Source organism: Notothenia rossii, assembly GCF_949606895.1.
Source record: "Notothenia rossii genome assembly, chromosome: 8".
NCBI lineage: Eukaryota > Metazoa > Chordata > Actinopteri > Perciformes > Nototheniidae > Notothenia > Notothenia rossii.
In genome coordinates this window covers 75503103-75528498 of record NC_136906.1, presented here as the reverse complement: position 1 = coordinate 75528498, position 25396 = coordinate 75503103, and the positions used below count along the sequence as shown (strand labels likewise).

At 39.1% G+C, this 25396-nt stretch overlaps 1 protein-coding gene and 2 long non-coding RNA genes across 3 annotated transcripts in view; 1 reads left to right on the top strand and 2 right to left on the bottom strand.

The window, feature by feature from the left end:
- The window catches only part of LOC307016392 (exostosin-1), a 431895-nt gene that overhangs the window by 268629 nt on the left and 137870 nt on the right, over nucleotides 1-25396 (bottom strand). The window lies entirely within an intron of this gene.
- LOC307017185 lies at nucleotides 6956-8029 on the top strand. The gene is made up of 4 exons (XR_013802057.1): nucleotides 6956-7031; nucleotides 7286-7386; nucleotides 7669-7687; nucleotides 7791-8029. It is a non-coding gene; the product is annotated as an uncharacterized lncRNA (long non-coding RNA).
- LOC307016553 lies at nucleotides 21279-22308 on the bottom strand. Its single transcript, XR_013801849.1, has 4 exons — nucleotides 22230-22308; nucleotides 21994-22094; nucleotides 21637-21655; nucleotides 21279-21532 (listed from the first exon to the last, which is right to left on the bottom strand). It is a non-coding gene; the product is annotated as an uncharacterized lncRNA (long non-coding RNA).

Here is a 25396-nt window from a genome sequence, read left to right as displayed (position 1 = left end):
CAAAAGTAGTGAAATATATGGATTACACTGTATATAAATGTGTAATTCATGTCTAAAATGAAAAAAAAATATTCCTAGGAGCTTTACATAATAATAACCAGGTTTGGGAGTGTTACTTAGAGAGGACATATTATGCACATTTCCAGGTTCGTCTTTGTATTTTGTGCCTCTTGATTCCGTTTTTTTGTGACTAAAATCTTTACATTCAACCCATGTGGAAACAGGTCACTGATCCAATTGGTTTTGAAAAATGTAAAACATTGCATACTGTCCTGCCAACACACTCTCACTCCATAATCGTCCAGGAGCTACGTTTGGTCAGGGTCCCGTGGCGTGCAGTTGTGACTCTCCTAGGCTCCTTCAGCTTCATAAAGGGACGCAAATAGCTTTCAACTGATTGCAATGTATTCCCATCTGCGGCGGGATTTGACGCTCATGGAAGCACGGCATTCGTTTGTGTCGGCTGCCCTTAAAGGCAATGTGAGCGTCCATTCCCATTGGATAACGGAGAATTGTACACCCGGAAGTAAGTATTCCCCTTACTGTCGATTGATTTTACAGTGATATCTGCACTACTCATCGACTAAAAAGCACCAGATTATCCTTGTTAATTACACAACATTGATTGGTTTAAATTGTGTGCAATGCTTTTGTATTTTTCCCCTTCGATTCGGAGAAACAAATATTTTTTCGGAGTAAAGGATGGCAGAAGACACTACACTACCCAGAATCCCCAGCTATCGTTTAGGACTACACCATGTGCTCTGTTTGACAAACCCCGTGATTAGTTCTCAAGCTCTGTGATTGGTTGACCTCCAACTGCATTCCATATGAAAAAAACGTTTTGTAAAAGATAAAATCATACTTTATTCAGCAGTGCTTGCTTTACTCTTTGAAAGTCATCACATGAATGCATTGTAATAAATGGTTCGACTGATTAAATATATTACACATCTGTCGTAGTTCTTTATTTTTATTTATCTACAGAGATCGGGCTCAGAATAGACCGGAAACTATTCTTTTACCGTTCAGTTTGAATTTCACAATAAAGTTAGTAGTAATATTTTGTTTTGATATTATTGTTTTTTATTAACTACCAGACCGGTGGGTCATGTTAAGACCATATTTTCTGTGTTGCTGTTTGTGTTTTCCATCGCTTTTGTGTTACAAATATCAAAATAATAACTAAATATATCCGTCGTAAACTAAACCAGAAACAGCAGTATATTTTATTTTGTTAACACTGTAAACTTGACAGCTTTTTAACCCAAACCACCTACTGGTTAAAGCACGTTATTACACGTTTAGAGTAATGCAATGCAGGAAGATTGTGTTGCTTTTTAATGACTGTTTAAAATACCTTTTTATTAATGTCTTTTATTATTATTAACTACTTGTTACTTGTTGCTAGGGACGCTGCTATCGATATTCTGTTTCGCAACATGTTCTCTATCTATGGCACGTCTCTACTGGGAGTTGTAGTTTTAAAAGACGTTTTCGTATTTCCCATTATAAGAAGTTGCCAGTATACTGTGTACATCCCTGGAGGTTTAGGGGATAGGAAACACTCAAATTTAAAACATATAATTAATAAATGGGTGAAAATTGCTTGTGCCCATAATGGGCAGCATTAATATATACCCACATGCCAGCTAAGGTCAGAAGAGCTTTATTTAACAGCTGGTCTTATGTTTGTGACCCCTCCTGTTGTTAATTGATAACCTTACATTACATTACATTAATTGATAAGCCTGAAACATACACTTGTCAAGGTTCAGAGGCAAATTTTGCAAATATGACAGTCGCCATCGATCATCTTAAGATAAGATATACTTTTTTGATCCCAAGTTGGAAACATTTGCGTTACATCAGCATGTGTAACAGTTGTAAATATGCAGTGGTGTTTATTTGTAAATCATTTAGTATAATCACACAAATTCTGTGTTTTATATTTAATAATTCTGTGTTCTTTATTTATTGATTGTTCAATACCTGACAAGGCCGGAGATGAACTATCTATATACATCCTATAAGAGTATAATACATATGTATAATATCAGTTAAAACAAGTGCTTCAACATAGTTAACATTGCTGGAGGTATGCACAAATATTGATAGATGTCTTGTAATGCACTATTGAGGAACCTGCGACCCAAGTTTTTCATTCATTGCATAACTACACCGTTTGTGAATATGATGTCAATAAACCTTAGAAAACCTTGAAATCTTGAAAGGGATGTGCAAAATAGTCATTATATACAGTCTTTAATGAACTATTAGTAGTGAATAACGAGTAATGAATATACTTTATAGGGATCCTATTCATATCTAATAATAAAAATAATGAAATTCAATAACATGCTTTTACCACCAGGTGTCCCTTTCTATCAACTGTGTATTGGAATCATAGATATGGCAATTTTCATGGTGGCAATCCTGGAAATGGCAATGTTTATGATGGCAATGTTTATGGTGGCAATCATGCATATGGAAATCATGTCGGTACTAACCATGGTAAAGTCACATTGTGTGTCCACTGAGAGTAAATGTATTGCTTTGGCGTTTTAGTCCATTCTAACATAAAAAAGCAAAAGTCCTTTGTGGGAATTTTGGACCCGCCAACAATTTGGTTTCAAACTAATCAAGAAATCGTTGTTACGACGCATCACTTAAAGAGGCTCCATAATGCTTTTTAGGGTTTTTCCCTTGTGTGCTACTCTCTTCCAAATCAAATATGAGAACTCCAATATAATAATGAATGTTTATAAAATGGATTATCACAAACTATAATGCACAGTATCACAAAGAATAATGCATCGCACTAAACTTTTTATCTCTCTTTTTTAATTAGGTGTCATCAAGTAAGATATTTTTCTTGATATTTCAATTATTTGAAGGTGCTTTTGATTCATGATTTGTTTTATTTTTGTCTAAATTATTAATCTTCTTTCTCTGCAACAGCGGGAAGAAAGAGCAGGAAGCGATGGAACAACGAGAGAAGACTTTGCCTGAGTCCATGATGGTCCATCTGATCAAACAAATGCTTTCTTCTGCTTTTCTTTAACAACATATGTAATCAACCTATCTGTTTTGAATTGATCTATTTGATCTAATAAATCTGCATTGCATTACAAAAATCAACCAATCCATCTCTTGTATTATTTTAAAGGAAAAATCTAATTAAATCAGGATGGAAATGATGTGAATTGTGTGTTATGGCATTAATACAATCCCAACCTAGTTAACCCTCTGGAGTCTAAGGGTATTTTCTCGATTTTTAGATGTTTCCTTAAATCACCTTTTAAATGTATTTGTTATAACATGGCACCCCATGTGTTGCATATCAAAATGTTCAGGACAGTCTCTGGTCTTGCTATAAATGCAAGTCCCTCACCTTAGAGCACTGAGTGATGAGATAATTAGCTTTAAAGCTGAACATTTGACATCAGATTTTTGGAAATCTTCAAAACACTTGTGAAAACACAAATGTACTAATTTCATCCAATTTTTGTGGTGTTTAGATTTGGTTTACCAAAGTCTTAAATTGACAAAAGTAGTGAAATATATGGATTACACTGTATATACCGTATTTTCCGGACTATAAGTCGCTCCTGAGTATAAGTCGCATCAGCCAATAAATGCGTCGTGAAGAGGAAAAAAACGTATATAGGTCGCACCGGACTATAAGTCGTATTTATTCAGATATTTATTTTCAAATCCAAGCCAATAACAGACATTTACGGTAAACTGGAAAGGGAAGTTATTAACTACACAGGTCCGGTATGTTAACGCAACACATACCTTCTACCTGGAGGCTGGCTCTGCGAGTCGGGCTAGGGTGGCATGCTTCTACCCCTTGACGCGCTCCGACGGAGGACTGCTGGGACAGACGGGGCATCTCGGACGCACCCACTGAGCATTCGGCCGCTGGGCTGGTAGGGGTGGACCCTGCGCCGCACCGGACACAAGACGGCGGGCTAACAACAGACGGCTAACAAGCTAACAAGACGGCTAACAACAGATGGCTAACAAGCAGCTAACCCGGAAGAACCGTCCGCTCTCTTCTTCGTTTTTTTCAGTGGTACAGGAGCAGCATATAGTTGTCACAAGCCGAGAGCGCACTCTCACGGCTGTAGACAGTTCTTGTCAAAAAGTATGAATTCGCATTTATTCAGACATTTATTTCACACTTAACAATTTAACACAAACGGTTATTCAGTTAATTTAACACAGAACAGGCTGAATGTCCGGTATGTTACCGGTAATTTAACACAAACAGTTATTCAGTTAATTTAACACAGAACAGGCTGAATGTCCGGTATGTTAACGTAACATATGTACAGTTATTCAGCTACACAATAGCATAAGGAACATCGCTGGGAGGCTGAAAAAAAGAGGCTAAATTAACACGACGAGCCAAGTCTCGGTAAGCAAGTTAACGAAGCTCCCGATCTCATTCCACTTCACTGAATCCATTGAATTCTTCATTCTCGGTGTCGCTGCGGAACAACTCCGCCAACTCCGGAGGAAGACGAAGCACTGTCTCCTCTTCTGCGGGGCTGTCGTCAGACGCAGCATTATTTCCCGTTATCCCAGCCTTTCTGAATCCGGACAGTATGGTTTCGGTTGTCACAGAAGTCCATGCTTTGTCGATCCATCCAAGGACTTGCTGGAAAGTTGCATGGCGCATCCTTCCCGTTGCCGTGAAGCTGTGCTCTCCATCCACCATCCACTCCTCCCACAGGCGACGCAAGACAGCCTTGAAGCTCCGGTTCACGGAGATGTCGAGTGGCTGGAGTACTTTTGTTAAGCCTCCAGGGATGATGACAGGTATGGAGTTGCAAGCTTTTATTTTATCTTTGAACAGTTGCGTTATGTGCGCTCGCATACTGTCCATCACAAGCAGGGCTTTGCGTGTTTTAAAGAAGCCGTCGGGACGCTTAGTGTAGCACTTTGTAAGCCAAACATTCATCATTTCTGTATCCATCCATCCTTTCTCATTCACGGCCACGGCAATTGTGGGGGGGAAGTCGTCTTTTGGCATGGTTTTGCGCTTGAAAATGACCATCGGTGGTAATTTCGATCCGTCTCCACAACATGCAAGCACCACGGTGAAGTGTGATTTCTCATGACCAGTTGTCACTATATTCACACTTTTCTGCCCTTTCTCTGCGACACTTCGGCCCATGGGGATGTCAAACGTGAGGGGGACTTCATCCATGTTTATAATGTGATCCGGTGACACGTTGTGTTCAGTCACCTGCTTTGCAACAAACTCACGGAAACTGTCGATCTTGGCCTGAAAATCTGCTGGCAGTTTCTGACATACAGTTGTCCGTGCTCTGATAGAGAGCCGGTTCCGTTGCATGAAACGGTAACACCAGGACGGCCCGCCTCTGAAGTCGTTTATATTCATGTCTTTGGCAACTGCCAGGGCGTGGAGACGTACATGCACCGTTGACATGCCTCTCCCGGCAGCACGTTGCTCTAAAACCCATCTATATAGTCGTTCCTCCAGCTCTGGCCATCTCGCCCTCAGCCCGCGATTCGCTTTTTTTGTTTTTTTCATGGCGGCAAGAGCAACCTCTGCTTTTCTCCAGTCTCTCACAAGTTTCTCGTTGACTCCAAACTTTCTCTCTGCTGCTCTATTGCCGTTTTCGGATGCATATTTCACAACCTGCAGTTTGTAATCTGCAGCATACGATTTTCTTTTTGGAGGCATTTCGATTTTGTTCAGTCTTTCTTTTCTTTTAATGTTAATGTTATTTTTTTCGGTGGTACAGGGGCAGCATATAGTTGTCACAAGCCTAGAGCGCCCTCTGGTGGCTGTAGACGGTTCATGTCAGTCAGCATGAATTGACATTTAAAACATATATACGTCGCTCCTGACTATAAGTCGCAGGACCAGCCAAACTAGGAAAAAAAGTGCGACTTATAGTCCGGAAAATACGGTAAATGTGCAATTCATGTCTAAAATGAAAAAAATGTATTCCTAGGAGCTTTACATAATAATAACCAGGTTTGGGAGCGTTACTTAGAGAGGACATATTATGCACATGTTTAGGTTCGTCTTTGTATTTTGTGCCTCTTGATTCCGTTTTTTTGTGACTAAAATCTTTACATTCAACCCGTGTGGAAACAGGTCACTGATCCAATTGGTTTTGAAAAATGTAAAACATTGCATACTGTCCTGCTGAATAAAGCTTTGATAAAAAAAAGTCATCTCTGCTTTGTCTCTCTATTTTAAGTTCCTGTAACTTTATATCAATATTATTTTTTAATGTTTATATTAGCGTTTGCAGATCTGAAGTAAGTACATTTATGAAATAATACAAGATAATTACTTTTACAATGTCTGTTTCTGAGTGAAATTGTGTCTCTGAAAAATGTCCTTTTTTTTTTATGTGATCTAATACAAAACGTATGATTCCTAGTCACTGTGATGCATGGACTTCACAGACACCGCATGCATGGTTAGTGTTGAGAAATGCACAATGTGGTTTTATTTATTATGATATTATTTTCTAAGATATACGTGAAAAACAATTTCTCGAAGCCTGGTTACACAATATTTTTAAACCAATACAATGCTTAGTATCTGGAAACAGCATGCACTGTCAATCAAATGTAAAAGTTACTGAAAATAATGATAATGTGAAGAATTAATGTTTAACAATAAGAGATATTTAAGTACATTTTGTTGGTGTTATTTCACAATCACACACGCACACATGCATACACACACACACACACAAACACACACACGCACGCACGCACGCACGCACACACACACACACGTACGCACGCACGCACGCACACACACACACACACACACACCCACACCCACACCCACACCCACACCCACACCCACACCCACACCCACACACATACAGTGTTGTGAAAAATATGCTAAATATATGTAAAGTTCCACAATACCTTTATAAAGACACAGGTTCGACAGAGAGATTCACATCACTTCAAGATCTCACTTTGCACTCTTGACAAGCCTTTTGGTTCAGACTCTCAATCAGGTGAAATATTTTACATTTATATATTACATTACATTACATGTTACTTGTTAGATGCTTTTATCCAAAGCGACTTACATACTCAATACTGTGGACAATCCCCACAGGAGCAGTTTTGGGTGAAGTGTCTCAGGGACACAAAATTAAGTCTTTGGGATTTGAAAGATCATTGAATATATACTCTGACTTATAGCTGTAGTAAATTGGTGGATGAAATAGTTTGATTGAGTGACACATGTTGTGTTTTTGTTTTTCAGAATGAAGTGTGCTATGATGTTCCTTGTGTTGACGCTGGTGGTCCTCATGGCTGAACCTGGGGAGGGTTCATTTTGGAGAAATGTCGGTCATGCATTGGGTGGTAAGGTCACATTGTGTGTCCACTGAGAGTAAATGTATTGCTTCGGAGTTTTAGTCCATTCTAACATAAAAAAGCAAAAGTCTTTAAGTCCGCATCACTTAAAGAGGCTCCATAATACTTTTGGGGGTTTTCCCTTGTGTGCTACTCCCTCTTCCAAATCAAATATTAGAACTCCAATATAATAATGAATGTTTATAAAACGGCTTATAATAAATTATAATGCAAAGTATCACAAAGAATAATGCATCGCACTAAACCTTTTTTTCTCTCTTTTTTAATTAGCTGCCGAAAGAGTCCATGGGTAAGGTAGTTTTTATTGATATTTCAATTATTTAAAAGTGCTTTTTATACATGATTTGTTTTATTTTTGTCTAAACTCTATGGATCTTTTCTCTCTGCACCAGAATGTTGAGCGGGGAAGAAGTTGAAGCGATGAAAGCGCAGGAAGCGATGAAAGCGCAGGAAGCGATGGAACAACGTGCGTTCCAACAAGAGAACGACTTTGCCTGATTCCATGATGGTCCATCTGATAAAACAAATGCTTTCTTCTGCTTTTTCCTTCAACATAAAAATGTAATCAACATTTGTTTTAAATTGATCTACTTGTCATTTGGAATAAATCTGCATTGCATTACAAAAATCATCGATCTCTTGTATTATTTTAAAGATGTTCTAGAAAATGAAGCTCAGCGCAAGTTTAGGCAGGAAGACCTATCACTTCGTATATCACGTCATGGCAATACTCGCTCCCTTCACTAAATGATGGGGAGCGCCACTCCTCAAGCTAACCTATCACTTCCCTCCATTCACAAGCCTAATTATCGCACCTGTTAATCCCTCTATATATGCTCTCCCCTTTTCCATCAGCTGTCTTCCAGGTGTCAACGCGCAAGCAGCAGCAGGGCTTCGTCCCAGCTCAAGGTATATATTCATCAGCTCCGCAGTCTTGCGGATTAAGCTACAGGCGGCGTTCCCCAGTTGGCTAGCGGTTCTAGCCGGCCACCCCGCAAACCCGGACGCGGAAGGAAAAGACGAGGACATCGGGCTCCACAGAAGTTCCTCCGGCTTAATGGAAAGGGGCTACTTCAGGCAAACAATTGACGCACGCCTTCAGTCGAGAGAGAGGATCACTGGCATCAGGGCCGCTCTAATGCGGCGCTTCCGGCTTCACGCGGAACGGGCCCTCATTGCTCGCGAAGCTTCACCCATTTCTGGCTTCAACTACAACCCCTCTTGCAGGCAGGCAGGGCTCAAGCTACATCTCATCGAAGCTACTTCTCCTCCCGGCTCAGTAGCCAGTACTGGACACTAAGTGCGTCATAGATGGCTAGCAGGTTCAGTGCACAGCAGGCTTGCCTCCTTTCCCTGCGCCTCACCGCTAAAACAGGCAAGAAAAGAGAAGAGGAAAAAGAGAGGAAGAAAAGAAAAGAGAGAGAAGAAGAGCAAAGAAGAAGAACAAGGAAGAGAAAAGCAAGAGAAGAACGAAGAAAAAAGGAAAGAAAAAGAAAAGAACGGAAGAAAGAGAAAAGAAAGAAAAGAGAGGAGGAAAGAGAAGAAGAATAAGGAGAGAGAAAAAGAGAGAAGTTCGTTTATGCATTGTTGCCTTTAGTTCAGGGTTAAGGTGAGTTTCAGGCAGCTTCGGGTGTAACACGTTACAGCATGGAGTTATGCAGTTCGGGTAACTACTACCCGTCACAATGCTCAGTAAGTAACGCAGTTTCAAGCTTCAACACAGCCACGGATGCTGCTTTTTGGGGGGTTTCTTTCAGGGAGAAAGAGAAGTTCATGTAAGATGATAGAAGACAGTCTAATCACCCAACCAGCACATCAGCATCTACGTCTCACCGTGGCGTAATTAAACTGCTAATTAAGCTAGTCCTATATCAGGGCTCGACAGTAACGGTTGCCAGGTTGCCATTGGCAACCATTCAGAAAAATGTCAACCACTTCTTGGACTTTGGTTGCCATCAGTGGCAACCAGTTTTTAACATAAGAAATAAGGACAGCAAAACGTGCACCCCAAAAGAGATAAATGTTCATATTTGTTTTAAGAGTGATATTTAATTGTTGTGACCAGTCGGAACCTGATACTTAAATTGCCCGTGCATTGGCGTGATTACGGAGCCAGAAAGCGATGCACGTTTACTCGCTGTGCGCGGTGCGCCGTGTGTTTGTTTTACAACAAAATGGCGAAGCAAAAATAAGTTGTTTGACTGTGTGGTAAAAAGTTCAGCCAACACCTCAACTTCTCAAATGAATGTTCAAACTGATTCAACTGATGGAGCGTAAGGTAAAACCCGAACGAAAAACAAAGAGGAATGTTTTCCATTCACTTCCGGTAAAAGTTCCTTCAAAATAAGAGTCCGCATCTTATTACTACCAAAATAAAAGTGCAAAACGAAACTTTACCATAGAAAAATGGTTGCATTAAATTATAATCACTTCTATAAAAAGGTAACACATTTTAAATATAGTTAGACATATTAAAGGTAATTTACAGCATCAATAATTAATATCAAATGTTTAACTGTGAATGGTTTTCATTTATTTAACATTAGAAATGTATTAGTCTGGCCAATCCAAGACTTCAATGCTGAAGGGCCAATGGATCTATGGTGGGGGTCAGCACAAAGGTCAACAAAACCCACATTTGAAAGGGAGACAACGGATGATCAAGAAACTAGTGACTTGCTCAATTCATTTGTGAGGGATCTATGAAGAACAGGACAACAGCAGCACTACTGGTATTTTGTATACCAGCAATTGAGGGTGAACAAGTTTACTACCACTTAGGTTCAAATAAGTGCGTTAATTACTTATTGTAAAGCATTTTAACATTCTTGTGTCACATGTTCATTATTAAGTTGATGTATAACTGTATAGCATCTTAATTATTTAAAATATAAGGTATCTAAAAAAAGGGCAACCGTATTTTCAGTTTTGGCAACCAAAAGCGGATGCCTGGTTGCCAGCCTGGCAACCACTTTTAAAAGTTAGCGTTGAGCCCTGCCTATATCATGGGTCATGTCTCAGTATTTACCTAAGCAAATATTATTTCATGCTGCTCATATTGCACTCATATATTTGGTTTCATGCTCACATGGCTTATGTTAAGCAGGGTATGATATTCATGCATCATTGTACTCAAGCTAACAGCCGCATTACATTGTCTACATCTCCCTCTTCGCCGGGCATCGGCTCGTGCCGGCTATCCAAGATCTCTCCAGCTTACCTCTGGTAAACATGCATATAACTGGTGGTGGTGTCTTAAGAGCATTTCAGGGCTCGTTCAGGACAGGTGCAGCAAACCTGCCGCAATCAAGGTAATTGTTCCTCTTCCCTACAACAACCGCTTCTCATCCTACATTCGTCCGAACCTCAGTGCCGTGCTGGCTATCCAAAGGTCTCTCCAACCTTAAAATTGGTACGTATGCATATAACTGGTGGTGGTTCTTAGCATGTCAGCACGTATATTCGCCCCGCGGCTCATGTTTATCCTTGCATGTCTAACCCTGTACGTCCAGGTTGTAACCTTCTGGTCTGTATAAAATGTGTCCCTGCGAAGTCAGGTTGCCCCATACGTCCGGGATGCCCTGTACGTCCGGGATGCCCTGTACGTCCGGGATGCCCCGTACGTCCAGGATGCCCCGTACGTCCGGGATGCCCTGTACGTCCAGGATGCCCCGTACGTCCGGGATGCCCTGTACGTCCAGGATGCCCTGTATGTCCGGGATGCCCTGTATGTCCGGGATGCCCTGTACGTCCAGGAAGCCCTGTACGTCCAGGAAGGATGCCTAGGAGGCATCAGTATGTCTAAATCCCCACATGTATTAACCTCTCATTTCATCCATAGATTTCCACTGCATCCCACAAGGTAAGATTTCATCACGTTCAGTACTTCATACTTTCACTTCTTTTGGGGGTTCATCGGAAACGGTTCTTCCCTTCCCGAATGACATCCTACTAAACCTGGGCCTAATCGCCAAACACCATTTCATTCACTTGTTATAAACTGTCATCATTATGTTTCATTTATATAATGTGACCCGATAATAAACATGTATTTCATACATCACGTCTCTCCTGATTGAAATGTAAATATTATTTGTTCATCAGAAAAACAGTTTGTGAAACCAGCATGACTATGGCATTTCAAAACACCAGTATAGGGAAATGGTCATGGTCTTCATCATTGTGTTTACAATTATACAACATAACAAGCTAGCTGGGAAGGGGAAAGTATTAAGATCGTATCAGATGTCAAGTCATCGTGACTGGGTAAGAACATTTATCAGCAATCAACAAATTGATGTTGATCAAGAAACTTTCTGTAAGCGCTGAACCGCACCAACAGTTATAATTACGGGGGGGGGGGAAATGCCGCTTATTAGTGTTACTTTAAAGAATGAGGCTTCGAGTTGGGCTTTTTGAGCGTCAATGCATTTAAATGGGTTTTTATCCTCACATGCTAATCACTGTGCATGTAGAAGATGGAAAAAATGACTCAACGTTGCAACTTCTTGTTTGAAGTAAAGCATTATGTTTGGTTTGCAGTTATGTTTGATTGTTTTTACTGATACGAATTCACCCACATTAATGAAAATATACAAGAAACTATACCTTGGCACTTGCTAACATTACTTTTTACATAAAATGGTGTGGAGAGTCCACTCCACTTCGAGCAATAGAATTGCTAACAAAGCACTTGTATACTAATAAAGGACTGGCGTATCTAAAACTAGTTGAGTAGCGCTTGAAATGATTTGGCTCTATGAAAGCTGATGTACTTATGATTCTGTTTTCTTCAAGTTTGTATTTTCTTGGTCGAAATGCACTTATTGTAAGTCGCTTTGGATAAAAGCGTCAGCTAAATGAAATGTAATGTTATGTAATAGTGATTTCATATATATAGATTTTTTTTGTTTATCTTTACAGTATGTCCACATAGTTGCAGCCTGTGCTCTAAAGGGCTTACAGTTTCTTTGGTTTATGAAGATGTGTGTACTGAGTGAATATACGACATCCCCCCCTTAATACATGTGTATGACCTTGTGCTTAATCTTTGTCTATAATGTAGACTCTATGGACTATAAATTGGTCAGTTATTGCCATTATGTTTTGGTGAGAATAATGAAAAAAGCAAATAACAATTCTTCACATTTTTCAGAGAAAGCAGCAAACAACGAACATATTACGTACAACTGACTTTGATGATTAGAAGATTTTCATTTGTACAACAGTGTGTGGAGTGCTACAGATGCTGGTTTAGGCAAAAGCCTTTTTTTCTTACATTTGGTGTTATACAGCTCTTTTTGATGTTATCATGTGGAGTGCTCAGTTACCTTTGTTGTGGTCCGTTGAAGCCGTTAAATAAAAAAATGATGCATGTTTTAACTATAGGACTTCAATATTGAAGAAGAGAAATGTAACCTTCGCTTTCTTCAGAGAAGTTCTGTTTCTTTTACCGTAAGCCATGTCATACAGTCATCCAACTCTCTGCTGCATAATGATACACATCTCCATTCACAGTGTTTTTTCTAATCATGGAGCGTTAGATTTTCTGAAATATACATATGCAAAGTTTCCAAGAGGCCAGAAATCGTGTAAAAAATAGGGCTTGGTAGCTAATGTTTTGAAATGTGTCTTACGGCAAGGACGTACCGAGTTTGAAACCCACCAGGTTTTTTTCGGCTGACTTGGGTTTCCTCTGGGTGCTCCAGTTTTCTCACAGGTATTCTCCTGACGCTGCCCTCGATCAAAGCACTAAAGCCTCACACCTAGAGTCAATCCCGGTGCAACAACAGCACTGTAGCTTCCAAATGCTCCTGGAGTCAAGTGCAGAGGACAAAGTGTTAACTATATAACTTAACAAAAAAATATCTACAGCTGGGACCAAATACTTGTTTGCCTTTGGATGGTCTTTGTATTGGTGTAATGTCATGACACCGCTTTGTCTGTTCAATAGTTTAATACGTGTTACTACATATACTTTTCTGTTTTTCTTTTAGTATTCCTTTCATCATATATGAATGCAATATGTGAGCTAATCAAAATATGTTTTTACAAAGGTTTTATATTTTTTATTTGGTTTTCATCTAATCAAATCTCCGTCTTGTGGTTAATCGGGTGTTTCTTTGTGTTTTTTGGTCTATTTTAGTCACCGTAGGGCCAAAATACACAATTGACATCATTTTAATTTTAACAAAGGGAGAAATATGTTGCCGTATAACAGTGCAGATGTATTCTAATTGATCAATGATTGGCACATAGTGACATCACTTTGTAACACTCGCACTTCTGTCGGCTATCGCTCCAACATAGTGCACGTTCCAGGCTAATGAGCAGGACATCTATAAGCGTTTGACCAATCACAATACTTTCAGAATGTATTACCTAACTTCTATATGTTAGCTTAAAGATCACCTATTATGCTAAATCCACTTTTTCATGTCTTTTATACATAAATATAGTGTCCCCTTTTTTTTTTGTCTTGTGTAACCATTAGCCAATCACCAACCAAGGTAACCCCCCCCCCCACCTTATCACCTGAATCTCCTCCTAGAGCACCATTGAGTTCTTTGTAACCAAATCTCTCTCAGAGGGGCGTGGGGAGGGGCTCCTTATTTTCATCTAAAGTAACAGACAGAGAATCAGCACTTTGGAAACAGGGCTGAAACAGAGGGGTGTATATGCTACAATGTTTGGAGCCAAACACTTCAGAGACATGTTTTGTATGTATCTGAGGCCAGAGTTGGGTGTAACGCGTTACTGTAATAATATTACTTTTGTCGGTAACGGAGAAGTGTAACGCGATACTTATAATTCAGTGATCACACTACAGTTACTAACATGGCCCCGACACGCGTTACTTAGCTACTTTTATAAAATCAGTCATCACACTGACAGACAAGAGGGGTTTCCGCCGCAGGTTTATATGTACGTAATCTGCGCAACTTGCACGTCCACATCTCCACGTGCAGTGCTGCATAAACATGGCTGAGTCAGCGATAACTTTCGAGGGGTGGAGGTCTGCCCATTATTTAGAGTTCGTCCGAAGAATAGACAGGAATGTGACGATGAGGTGCAAACTGTGTCCAGGCCAGAAGCTTTTATCCACTGCTGTAAACACCACATCTAACCTCAACAAGCACCTGCAAAGAACACATGCTAACGTGAAGCTAATAGCTAAGGACCCCCGAACCCAGAGTGAGTGCGCTGCCGCCGACTCCGAAGCAGCAAAAAAAAAAGAATTTTGGAGGACCGGTAACCAAAGCAGAGATGGACAGGCTTGTAGCATCCTTCATAGTAGAGGAAATGTTGCCCATTTGCACAGTGGAATCACCATCGTTCAGAGATATACTGCGCAAAATACAGATAGCAGGAGACAGAGGACAGCCATGGTCAGATAGGAAAACATTCAGGAGCTATCTGGATCAGTCTTATGCGACAATGTAAAGTGAACTAAAGAGAACATTTGAAACTTTAGCAGTCTGCGTGATCTGCCTGTAGGGAGGGGCGGGCCGGCCCTGCGAGTAAAGTAACGAGTTACTTTATGCAGATAGTCACGAAGTAGTGTAATATATTACTTTTTTTTTGTAATCACACTACAGTTAGCCTACTAACATACAGAATTACTAGATTCTCCCTTTGACAGACGAGAGGGATTTCCGCCGGAGGTTTATATTTACGTAACATTTGCGCGACTTGCGCGTCCACATAAAGTGCATAAACATGGCTGAGTCAACAGGCTGAGTCAAGAGCGATAACTTGGGGGTGGAGGTCTGCCCATTATTTTGAGTTCGTCCGAAGAAAGGACAGGAATGTGACGGTGAGGTGCAAACTGTCTCCAGGCCAGAAGCTTTTATCCACTACTGCAAACACAACGTCAAACCTCAACAAGCACCTGCAAAGACAACATGCTAACGTGAAGCTAATAGCTAAGGAGGACATCCGAACCCAGAGTGAGGATGTCGAGTAAGTAACGACGCTGTAGGTGCACCGCATTTGCGCTTCAGATGAGGCTCCCTCCGCAAAAATGAAGCACCGTCCGCAAAATGAAGCACCCTCCGCAGTCTGCGTGATCTGCCTGTAGGGAGGGGCTGCCCTGCGAGTAAAGTAACGAGTAAAATAACGCTCGTTAGAGATGTCGAGAGTAACGAAGTAAAGTAATATATAACCAGTGTTGGGCAAGTTACTTCCAAAATGTAATATATTACATATTACTTATTACTCTTTTTTGAAAGTAATAAGTTACATTACAATATTACTGTCTCTGAAATGTAATGAGTTACACTACTTTAGTTACTTTTTAGTTACTTTCACCAAAATAACCGCAAAAGAATAGCTAGGTATTTTAAATCCTAAAATGTAGTTTAGTGCCGCTCATTATGCATCCAGTGAAGGGCAATGTGGTATATTATAACAACTGTGTAGGCCCTTCAACAACTAACAACTTAACAACTAACAACTTGTATTACAGGGCTTAGTTGAATACTCGATTCTGATTGTAAATTCTTAACATGTGACACGTTGTTAATACAGCAGTACAGACCACTGTCAAGGACTCTAATGAAGGTTAACATATTGTAAATCAAGGCAAATATTATTTAAACCATGCTCATGGTTTGAAATGGCAAACATTGAAAGGCAAAAGTATTATTAAAACCATGTAGCCTACTACATCATCACCTTGGTCCCATCATATACGCTGGGAAGAGAATATTTACTGTGCTTGAAAACTGGTATCATATCATCATGTGAGGTTGACTTTGTGACTTGGAGAACATTTCAGCTGCAACATTAGCTCGTTGATAATAAGCTTGGGATATGAGATATTTTTGTAGCCATTCGTGGTGAAGGCATCTGTGCTATTGTATGCATTATTTTTGACCCAACATTTCTACAGGCATGTCAGAATATGGTACTATTTTCACATGAATATTCTAGCCATTGTCTATTTTTATACCACAAGCTGCAAAATGACCGCCTTACCAGTGGCGGAGCCAGGATATTTTCAGTGGGGTGGCCAGGATGGAACCAGTGATCATTTTTGGGGTGGCATTGCAATCACTATTATATGAACATAAAAATACAAACAAGGGATTATTTAAGGCACCTACAACACACCTCTACATTATTTGGGATTAAGCTAGTGGTGGAATAGATAAAATCATATTCAGTATATCTAACTATTTTTTTCGTATTCCCGCAGGCAAAGTATCAACGAAGCTTACATTATACAAATGTAGTGCAATATACAGACTGTTTAGCTTATGGTGATCAGCAGCCCTATGAGCTCATTCTCTCAGTGTATCATCAGGAATACAGAGACACACACACATCATTTAAATAAGAGTTTTTAAATTCAATTATTGGTTAAGAATAAACATATTAAAGTAAATAACAATAAACTATAGCCCTTAACCCTGAAGGCCCCCGGTTGTAATCTTACAACATTACTTTAAGCTATCCAAAAAAGTCAGTAAATGTTTTTTTGTTTTTTTAAAAGACTACATTTACATAGTCAAAAGGTCCTTTTGTTCAGCCTCACACTGCTATTGGGTAGTAAATGTGTTTATAGGTGCTGCCCTCTGGAGCATACATATAAGACTAACATTCCTGACAATATATCTCAATCGTCATCTTTTCTGGTGTAAATGCCTTTTTAATAATAACATTTTTGAATGGAACATTCTCAACACGAATGCATCAATCCAAATAAATATAACTTAAATATGTGGGAAAATACTGTGTTTGAAATGTATAATTTAAATTAGATGTTAGCTTTTTGTTTTGATATATATACTGTATATATATATATTGTATTCCAGTCTCCCTTCAGATATGTTAAGTGGCATGTAATTCAACACAATGCTGCTAACCTCCTTCAAAGTGAAATTAAAAACCTCTGCATTTTCTATATAGAAATTAACATTACTTAATGTCAGCTTCGTAAAAAAACCAACATAAAAAATATTATTTACAATGGACTACGCTTAGCTAACAGACTAATTTCCACCACTCATGGACCACACTCACCTTTTCTCTTGAAATACTGGGTGACATACTGTCTTCCTTTAGTCCCTCTCTCTTTTCTTTCTCTCCTTTCTTTTCTTTTTGAAAGCCTGACTTGGTGAGTCATTGAGACATGGTGTTGTACCCTTAAAAAGGGAAATAGTGAGTGAGAGAAGTGAAGACATACAATCACACTGCTCCCGCCTTCACTCGTCTGAATCGAGCCATCTTTAAAATGAAGCTTGTACATTTACAATGAATACACTCAAATTTCAGGGCCAATAATTATGACTAAATTCTCCTTTATCTTTAGCTCTTTAACAGTGGTAAAAAACATATGTATGGTCATGTGAATGCAACAGTCCCTAGCTTAGCTGCTAATAACATGACAAACGGTCAGATTCAGCGGCACCACAAGGTATACAGCAGCTAGCTTCAATGACCACAAAGTTAGCCAGAGTTAGCAAGAACCTTCAAACAATACAACAAAGTGCAAAATAAACACTTTCCTCTCACAACGAACCACGGTGATGTAATACAGATGACATATATAACATGGGTTGATAGATGTATAGTGCGTTGTATACTGTAATTACCTTAAAAAGGGAAATAGTGAGTGAGAGAAGTGAAGACATACAATCACGCAGCTCCCGCCTTCGCTAGTCTGAATCGAGTGAGGAATAGTGATGTGTCGGTCGCGAACGAGCCGATTCTTTTGAACGGCTCTTTGGTATGAACGAGGGGAACCGAGTCGTACTTGGTGAGAGCCGTTCTTGTTATCGTTCAATTGTTAGTCCGCACTCACTGCCTGCCAAAATCCACTCGCCTGTTAAAAAGCTTGATTTTGTTCCCCAAACGTATTCTGTGAAGACCCGCCCCTACTCTGATTAGTAGGTTTCAGCAGGAGGAGTGAGATGGGGTGGGTCTTAACGGAATACGCGCGAGAGAGAAGTCATAACAAGTGGTAGGCTACAGGACAGGTAGACGACGTGTTTTTCGGATGGAAAATGAGCCAAAGGCGAAAACGCAGCAGCATTTTGATGCACTTCAACCAAAAAAGCGCACCATTTGTAAAGGCAAAATATCCTTTAAAGCAGGGCCAACAAATGATCTCCATCGCCACTTAAAAACACAGTATCTAATATTAAGAGTTGCGTGAATTTCATTCAAGGCAAGGCAACTTTATTTACTTAACAAATACGGAGGGTAAATTCAAAGTAGTACATTCACGGACATGAATGACATGGATATGGCGCCACCTTGTGTCGTGTTTACAAAGCAGATTATTGACATTAGGTCTGGCAATACAGTCAATCATTATCCTGGTGATTATTTCACAGACAAACCTAGTAACCCCGCCCAAAAAAACGGCTCTTTTGAACGGCTCTTTTGAAAGGCTCTTTGAAAGGAACGGAGCCATAAGATCCGGCTCCCTTCAAAGAGCCATAAATCCCATCACTAGTGAGGAAGAGCGCAGTGATCCCTCCCACTGGAACCCCAAGGCATTACCAACAGATTAACGCACAATCAGCCCATATAGTAGGATACATCTATCTCTCAGAATAGACTAGTCTTGTCTGTCGCAATGGCACACACGTAAGTACTAGCATCCCTGCTCACATGCTCTCACTCTCTGCTAGAAAGTGCCGTTAGGAGGCGGAGGCGGGACCAAACCATTACATGTAAATAGAGGGTGTTGTACAGAGGCTTTGGATAATTAACTTTTGGAAGAAAATAAGTTAAATGAATTGTAAGTTTAGTGAGTACATTATCAATATAACGTTATATTAATGTTAATTATTGATGAATGATGAAAGGTTACTTAAACATTTTTTTCTTAATGTTCCAAAATTGTTTGGGCCCCCGTGGTGAGGGTGTTTGGGGTGGCCAATAGGGTGGCCAGGATTCAGCTGGGGGTGGCCATGGCCACTCCCAACCACCCCCCAGCTCTGCCACTGCGCCTTACCCCACTGTACAGGCGGGTAGTTGTTTAGATATACCTGGCACCTGCGGGCCGCAGAGGGGCGGCGTAGTTTCGGGCGACAAAGACTGCTGCTCCGGGGCCGGCGAGTCAGGCGGGAGTAAGCTAGTGTCCACAACGGAGGGTAACGTGATGTCCGCATCTGACCTGTTTCTACTGTCTGCAGTAGATGCAGTGTTGCTGGTGATGGTTGCTTTAACCATTTTCGTATAAATGATTATCCACAGATCAGATGTGTGTCACTGCTGTGGAAGCACTTTGGAAATGATACACGCGCAGCGGAGCAGGTCACGCGCACCTGACACAATTTGTTGTTTGTATTTTTCGCTACGTTCTCTTTTTTGAATGGTTGCATAACGTTCAACTTCCCCGAAGATCTCGATGCGAAGCCTGAAGGGTAAACACCAGGTTTACTAATCTACCCGCACAATTTGTCCGGTGTCGGAATGTCTCGTTATGTTAGTACATTCTTAAAAAACAAAACACCATTTAATTTCGGGTTAAAATGTGTTGTAACTGCGTTACTGAGAATTGTAACGGGTAATATATTACCCACATTTAATTAGTAATGCGTTACATTACTTCGTTACAGCAAAAAGTAATATATTACTGTAACTCCGTTACTTTTGTAACGCGTTACACCCAACACTGTATATAACTTTATATTGCAAAGGAGGGGGCCGAGTTACGAGCGTCATGTTACCATGCTGTTACCATGCTGTTACCATGCCACGGCAACCTCTCATTCCCCTGATTGGTGGAGAGTTGGCCATATAGGCGGAGCTCCTCGTCACTGACGTCACACTATTTTCAAATCTGGATCAGTCTGTATCAGATCCGTTTCTGCCCCGTTTTTAGAGATTTGGGTATGGAGGAAAAGAGAGACAGTTGTGTTTTCTGACACTTGGTGAGTTCCCTGACACACCGGGGACACATATTCATATATAAAGGACATACAAAAGTGCATTTTGCATGATAGGTCCCCTTTAAGTTAAAAAAATACGTATTATCATTGAACAAAAAGATGTGCTAACTGACCCTAGAGGAATGGGTCGGAAAGCCTAGCATTTTTGTATGTGTTCAATGTTGTCTCAATTAAGTTAAAAAAGTAAAAATTAATTCAGAATTGTCTTTTGAATAAAACAAGTGAGACATATTTCTCCTTGCAGATTTATTATAATTAGAGCAATGGTCGGAACAACATTACAACACATGTACAATTAAAACAAATACGTTTGGTAAAAATAACACATGGTTGTGCATCGGTATTGTGCATGTACAGTACATAGACAGAAATATACGGCATGTGGGTGCAAACTAACCTTTCTCTGTGTGATTGTTACATAAATCACATTAATTTATTAAGACGGACATGGAAAACTGGTTTGAACTTTCTGCAACAGTTCTAAATTGGTTTGAATCCTACTTTAAGGACAGGAGAAACGTTGTTTCAACTCCTCATCTGAGTTGACAACTATGATATGTGGGGTTCCTCAAGGCCCCATCCCGGGGCCTCTTCTCTTTAACATCTAAAGTAAATTCACCAGGAGACTTTGATCCAATTCAAACACTGAGTAAGTGCATTGAAGAAATCAATGATGGTATGTGTCCATCTTTCTTAAATTAAAAAGATAAAACTGAGGTAATTATTTTTGGAATAAAAGCCAGCGCTGAGTTTCAGTTGGCCACGTTAAAAACAACAGAAAATGACAGAAATAGGTGTAGTCATGGACTCTGACCTGAATGATTTTTACAACAATTTCATCAGTAATGTTTCACCTGTAATGTGTTTCATGTCTTTAACTAGGTTGGGATTGTATTAATTCCATAACACACAATTCACATCATTTCCATCCTGATTTAATAAATATTCCTTATAATAACACAAGAGATCGAAGACTTTTGTAATGCAATGCAGATTTATTCCAAATGACAAGTAGTTCAATTTAAAACAGATAGGTTGATTACATTTTATGTTGAATAAAAGCAGAAGAAAGCATTTGTTTATCAGATGGACCATCATGGACTCAGGCAAAGTCGTTCTCTTGTTGGAACGCACGTTGTTCCATCGCTTCCTGCGCTTTCATCGCTTCCTGCACTTTCATCGCTTCCTGCGCTTTCATCGCTTCAAGTTCTTCCCCGCTCAATATTCTGGTGCAGAGAGAGAAAAGATCCGTAGAGTTTAGACAAAAATAAAACAAATCATGCATAAAAAGCACTTTTAAATAATTGAAACATCAAGAAAAATACCTTACCCATGGACTCTTTTGGCAGCTAATTAAAAAAGAGAGATTAAAACGTTTAGTGCGATGCATTATTCTTTGTTATACTTTGCATTATAATTTATTATAAGCCGTTTTATAAACATTTCATTATTATATTGGAGTTCTAATATTTGATTTGGAAGAGAGTAGCACACAAGGGAAAAACCCCAAAAGCATTATGGAGCCTCTTTAAGTGATGCGACGTAACAACGATTTCTGCATTAGTTTGGAACCAAATTGTTGGCGGGTCCAAAATTCCCTAAAACGATTTTTGCTTTTTTATGTTAGAATGGACTAAAACGCCAAAGCAATACATTTACTGTCAGTGGACACACAATGTGACTTTACCACTCAATGCATGACCGACATGATGCCAAAACCAACCCTCCCCAGGTTCAGCCATGAGGACCACCAGCGTCAACACCAGGAACATCATAGCACACTTCATTCTGAAAAACAAAAAAAAACATGTGTCACTCAATCAAACTATTTCATCCACCAATTTATTAAAGCTATCAGTCAGTGTATATGCAATGTCAAATCCCAAAGACTTCATTAAATAACAAAAACGTAAAATATTTCACCTGATTGAGAGTCTGAACCAAGAGGCTTGTCAAGAGTGCAAAATGAGATCTTGAAGTGATGTGAATCTCTGTGTCGAACCTGTGTCTTTATAAAGGTATGGTGGAACTTTACATATATTTAGCATATATTTGGCAAGATTGTATATATCATTGTATTTTGCAATATGATGTTCTGTCTAGACGATGACAACAGATTCTTTCCACATCGATGGGGAAATATCTTGATTTGCAACTTTCAACATTTAAATACTTTCTGAAGGTCTTACCTAACTTCTATGTGTTAGCTTAAGGAAAGAAACTGTATCCTCATTGACCCAAAATATGGGCTAACTAAACTGACCCTAGAGAAATGGGTCAGAAAAGCTTAGCAATCATTTTTTTTTGTTTATTTAAATGAGTTAATCTTAATCGTAATTAATAAAAAAAACAAATACATTCTGAGTTACCTTTTAAATAAGACAAGGCAGACATATTTTGCCATTACAGTGCAGATTTATTATAATTTGAGCAATGGTTAGCACATTGAGTGAATTCAAGGAAGCGATGAAAGCACAGGAAGCGATGGAACAACGTGCATTCCAACAAGAGAACGACTTTGCCTGAGTCCATGATGGTCCATCTGATAAACAAATGCTTTCTTCTGCTTTTATTCAACATACAATGTAATCAACCTATCTGTTTCATTTTTAAAGAAGCATTTATTTTCATCTGAATCAAAGTTTTGGGGATTTCTCCATCAGACAAACGTTCTCTCTTGTTCCAGCGCACGCTCCAACGCTTCCTGCTCCATCATCGCTTCGTATTTTTTATTCCCGAAAAGTCTGGTGGTTGGAGAGAGGAGATTCAAAGAGTTCAGCTCAGGAATTCAACAAATAATGCAACAAGAGCCCTTTTTTATTATAAATGTAAACAAGTATCAAGCAAAAGACCTTACCTATGGAAGACTTGAGAGAAAAACAAAGGGGACATTGCATTTATGTTTGTATGCAGTATAATTCATCATAATATATTGTAAGGCTTTATCGACTTTTATTAAGATATTGCGGATGTAATATTGATAACAAAGCTGAACTTATTTTGCAATGCCTTTCTTTAGGAAACAAAAAAAGAAAGGAAAACTTCTCAAATGCACCCTATTTCCTTTTTATTTAAATCACAAAGCAGCTCAATAAGACTCAACACAATATCATGATTTGTCCAAACATAAGACAACCACACCATTAAAGGTAGGGTAGGTAAGAATGGAGAAACCAGCTCGAGTGTGCTCGAATTTGAAAGTACACAACCGGAAAAAACCTGGCTCTTCCTTCAGACTTCCTTACAGAACCCCTCCTCCAACACACACAAACGTGCACATGACCAATGACGGCACAAGATCAGTTTGTGCACAGATGGAAGGCTGACAGGCAGGTAGGCCATCCAGTTATTTTAGCCGGGCTGGCTAAAATGATTGGTCGTGCTTTTTACAGCGCTACGGCTTCCACAGATGAGATTTTTTTATGTATTTATTGTCAAAGCATTTCATGTATTCATTGCTATCGGGATGTTAAGATTATTCCATGGAATATAACAAAAAGTGTTTCTGAAGTGAATTACCTACCCCAACTTTAATTCTTAGATATTTGACAATATTTCTAAATTAACTGAACTTATCTGTCTATACCTTAAATTATAAAGGTTCAGGTTAGCTTTAATGATAAGTCAAAAACGTACAGGTTAAGGACAGGAAAAACGTTGTTTCTATAGGTAACTACACATCTGAGTTGACAATTATGTCAACCCCATCTCTGTCTGAGACCTATAATATATTGATGAAAAACAGTATAATAGGGAACCTTTAAGTTAAAAAAAATACGTATCATCATTGACCAAAAATATGCGCTAATTGACCCTAGAGGAATGGGTCAGAAAGCCTAGCATTTTTGTATGTGTTCAATGTTGTCTCAATTAAGTTAAGAAAGTACAAATTAATTCAGAATTGTCTTTTGAATAAAACAAGTGAGACATATTTTGCCTTGCAGATTTATTATAATTAGAGCAATGGTTGTAACAACATTACAACACATGTACAATTAAAACAAATAAGTTTGGTAAAAAGAACACATGGTTGTGCATCGGTATTGTGCATGTACAGTACATAGACAGAAATATACGGCATGCAATCTCTGTCTGATTTTTACATAAATCATATTAATTTATTAAGACGGACATGGAAAACTGGTTTGAACTTTCTGCAACAGTTCTAAATTGGTTCGAATCCTACTTTAAGGACAGGGAAAACTTTGTTTCTATAGGTAACTACACATCTGAGTTGACAACTATGACATGTGGGGCTCCTCAAGGCCCCATCCCGGGGCCTCTTCTCTTAAACATATACAGTAAATTCACCAGGACACTATGATCCAATTCAAACACTGAGTAAGTGCATTGAAGAAATCAATGATGGTATGTGTCCATCTTTCTTAAATTAAAAAGATAAAACTGAGGTGATTATTTTTGGAATCAATGAAGAACGAATAAAAGCCAGCACTGAGCTTCAGTTGGCAACGTAAAAAACAACAGAAAATTACAGAAATAGGTGTAGTCATGGACTCTGACCTGAATGATTTTTACACCAATTTCATCAGTAATGTTTTACCTGTTTCATGTCTTTAACTAGGTTGGGATTGTATTAATTCCATAACACACAATTCACATAATTTCCATCCTGATTTAATAAATGTTCCTTTAAAACAAGTTATGAGGCAAGACTTAGTTAAAGACTGCTGACAACATGTGTGTTTTTCATCTATTTGAATTTGACGGTGATGTGTATCTATCTTGCACTAATATTTTGCAAACTCTATGTACAATTTTGCACTAATGTACATTCTCAAATATTGAAGAGACTGTTATTTTGTATATATTGATTGTTGTGTTTTTATTTTGGTCTTAATGTGTGCACATGTCAAAATGTGTCTTTTATTCTGTGTATATATATACATATTTGCACAAGTATTTTTATATAAATTTGTTTTTATATTCGGGATTATGGGAAACGGCTTTTCGATCTCTCTGTCTGTACACACAAACTGGAAGATTGACAATAAAGTTGACGTTGACTAATATGAGTGTCTACTTCGGATTGAACCTACAGTATAGACGTACATGACCCTACTGTACAGCCT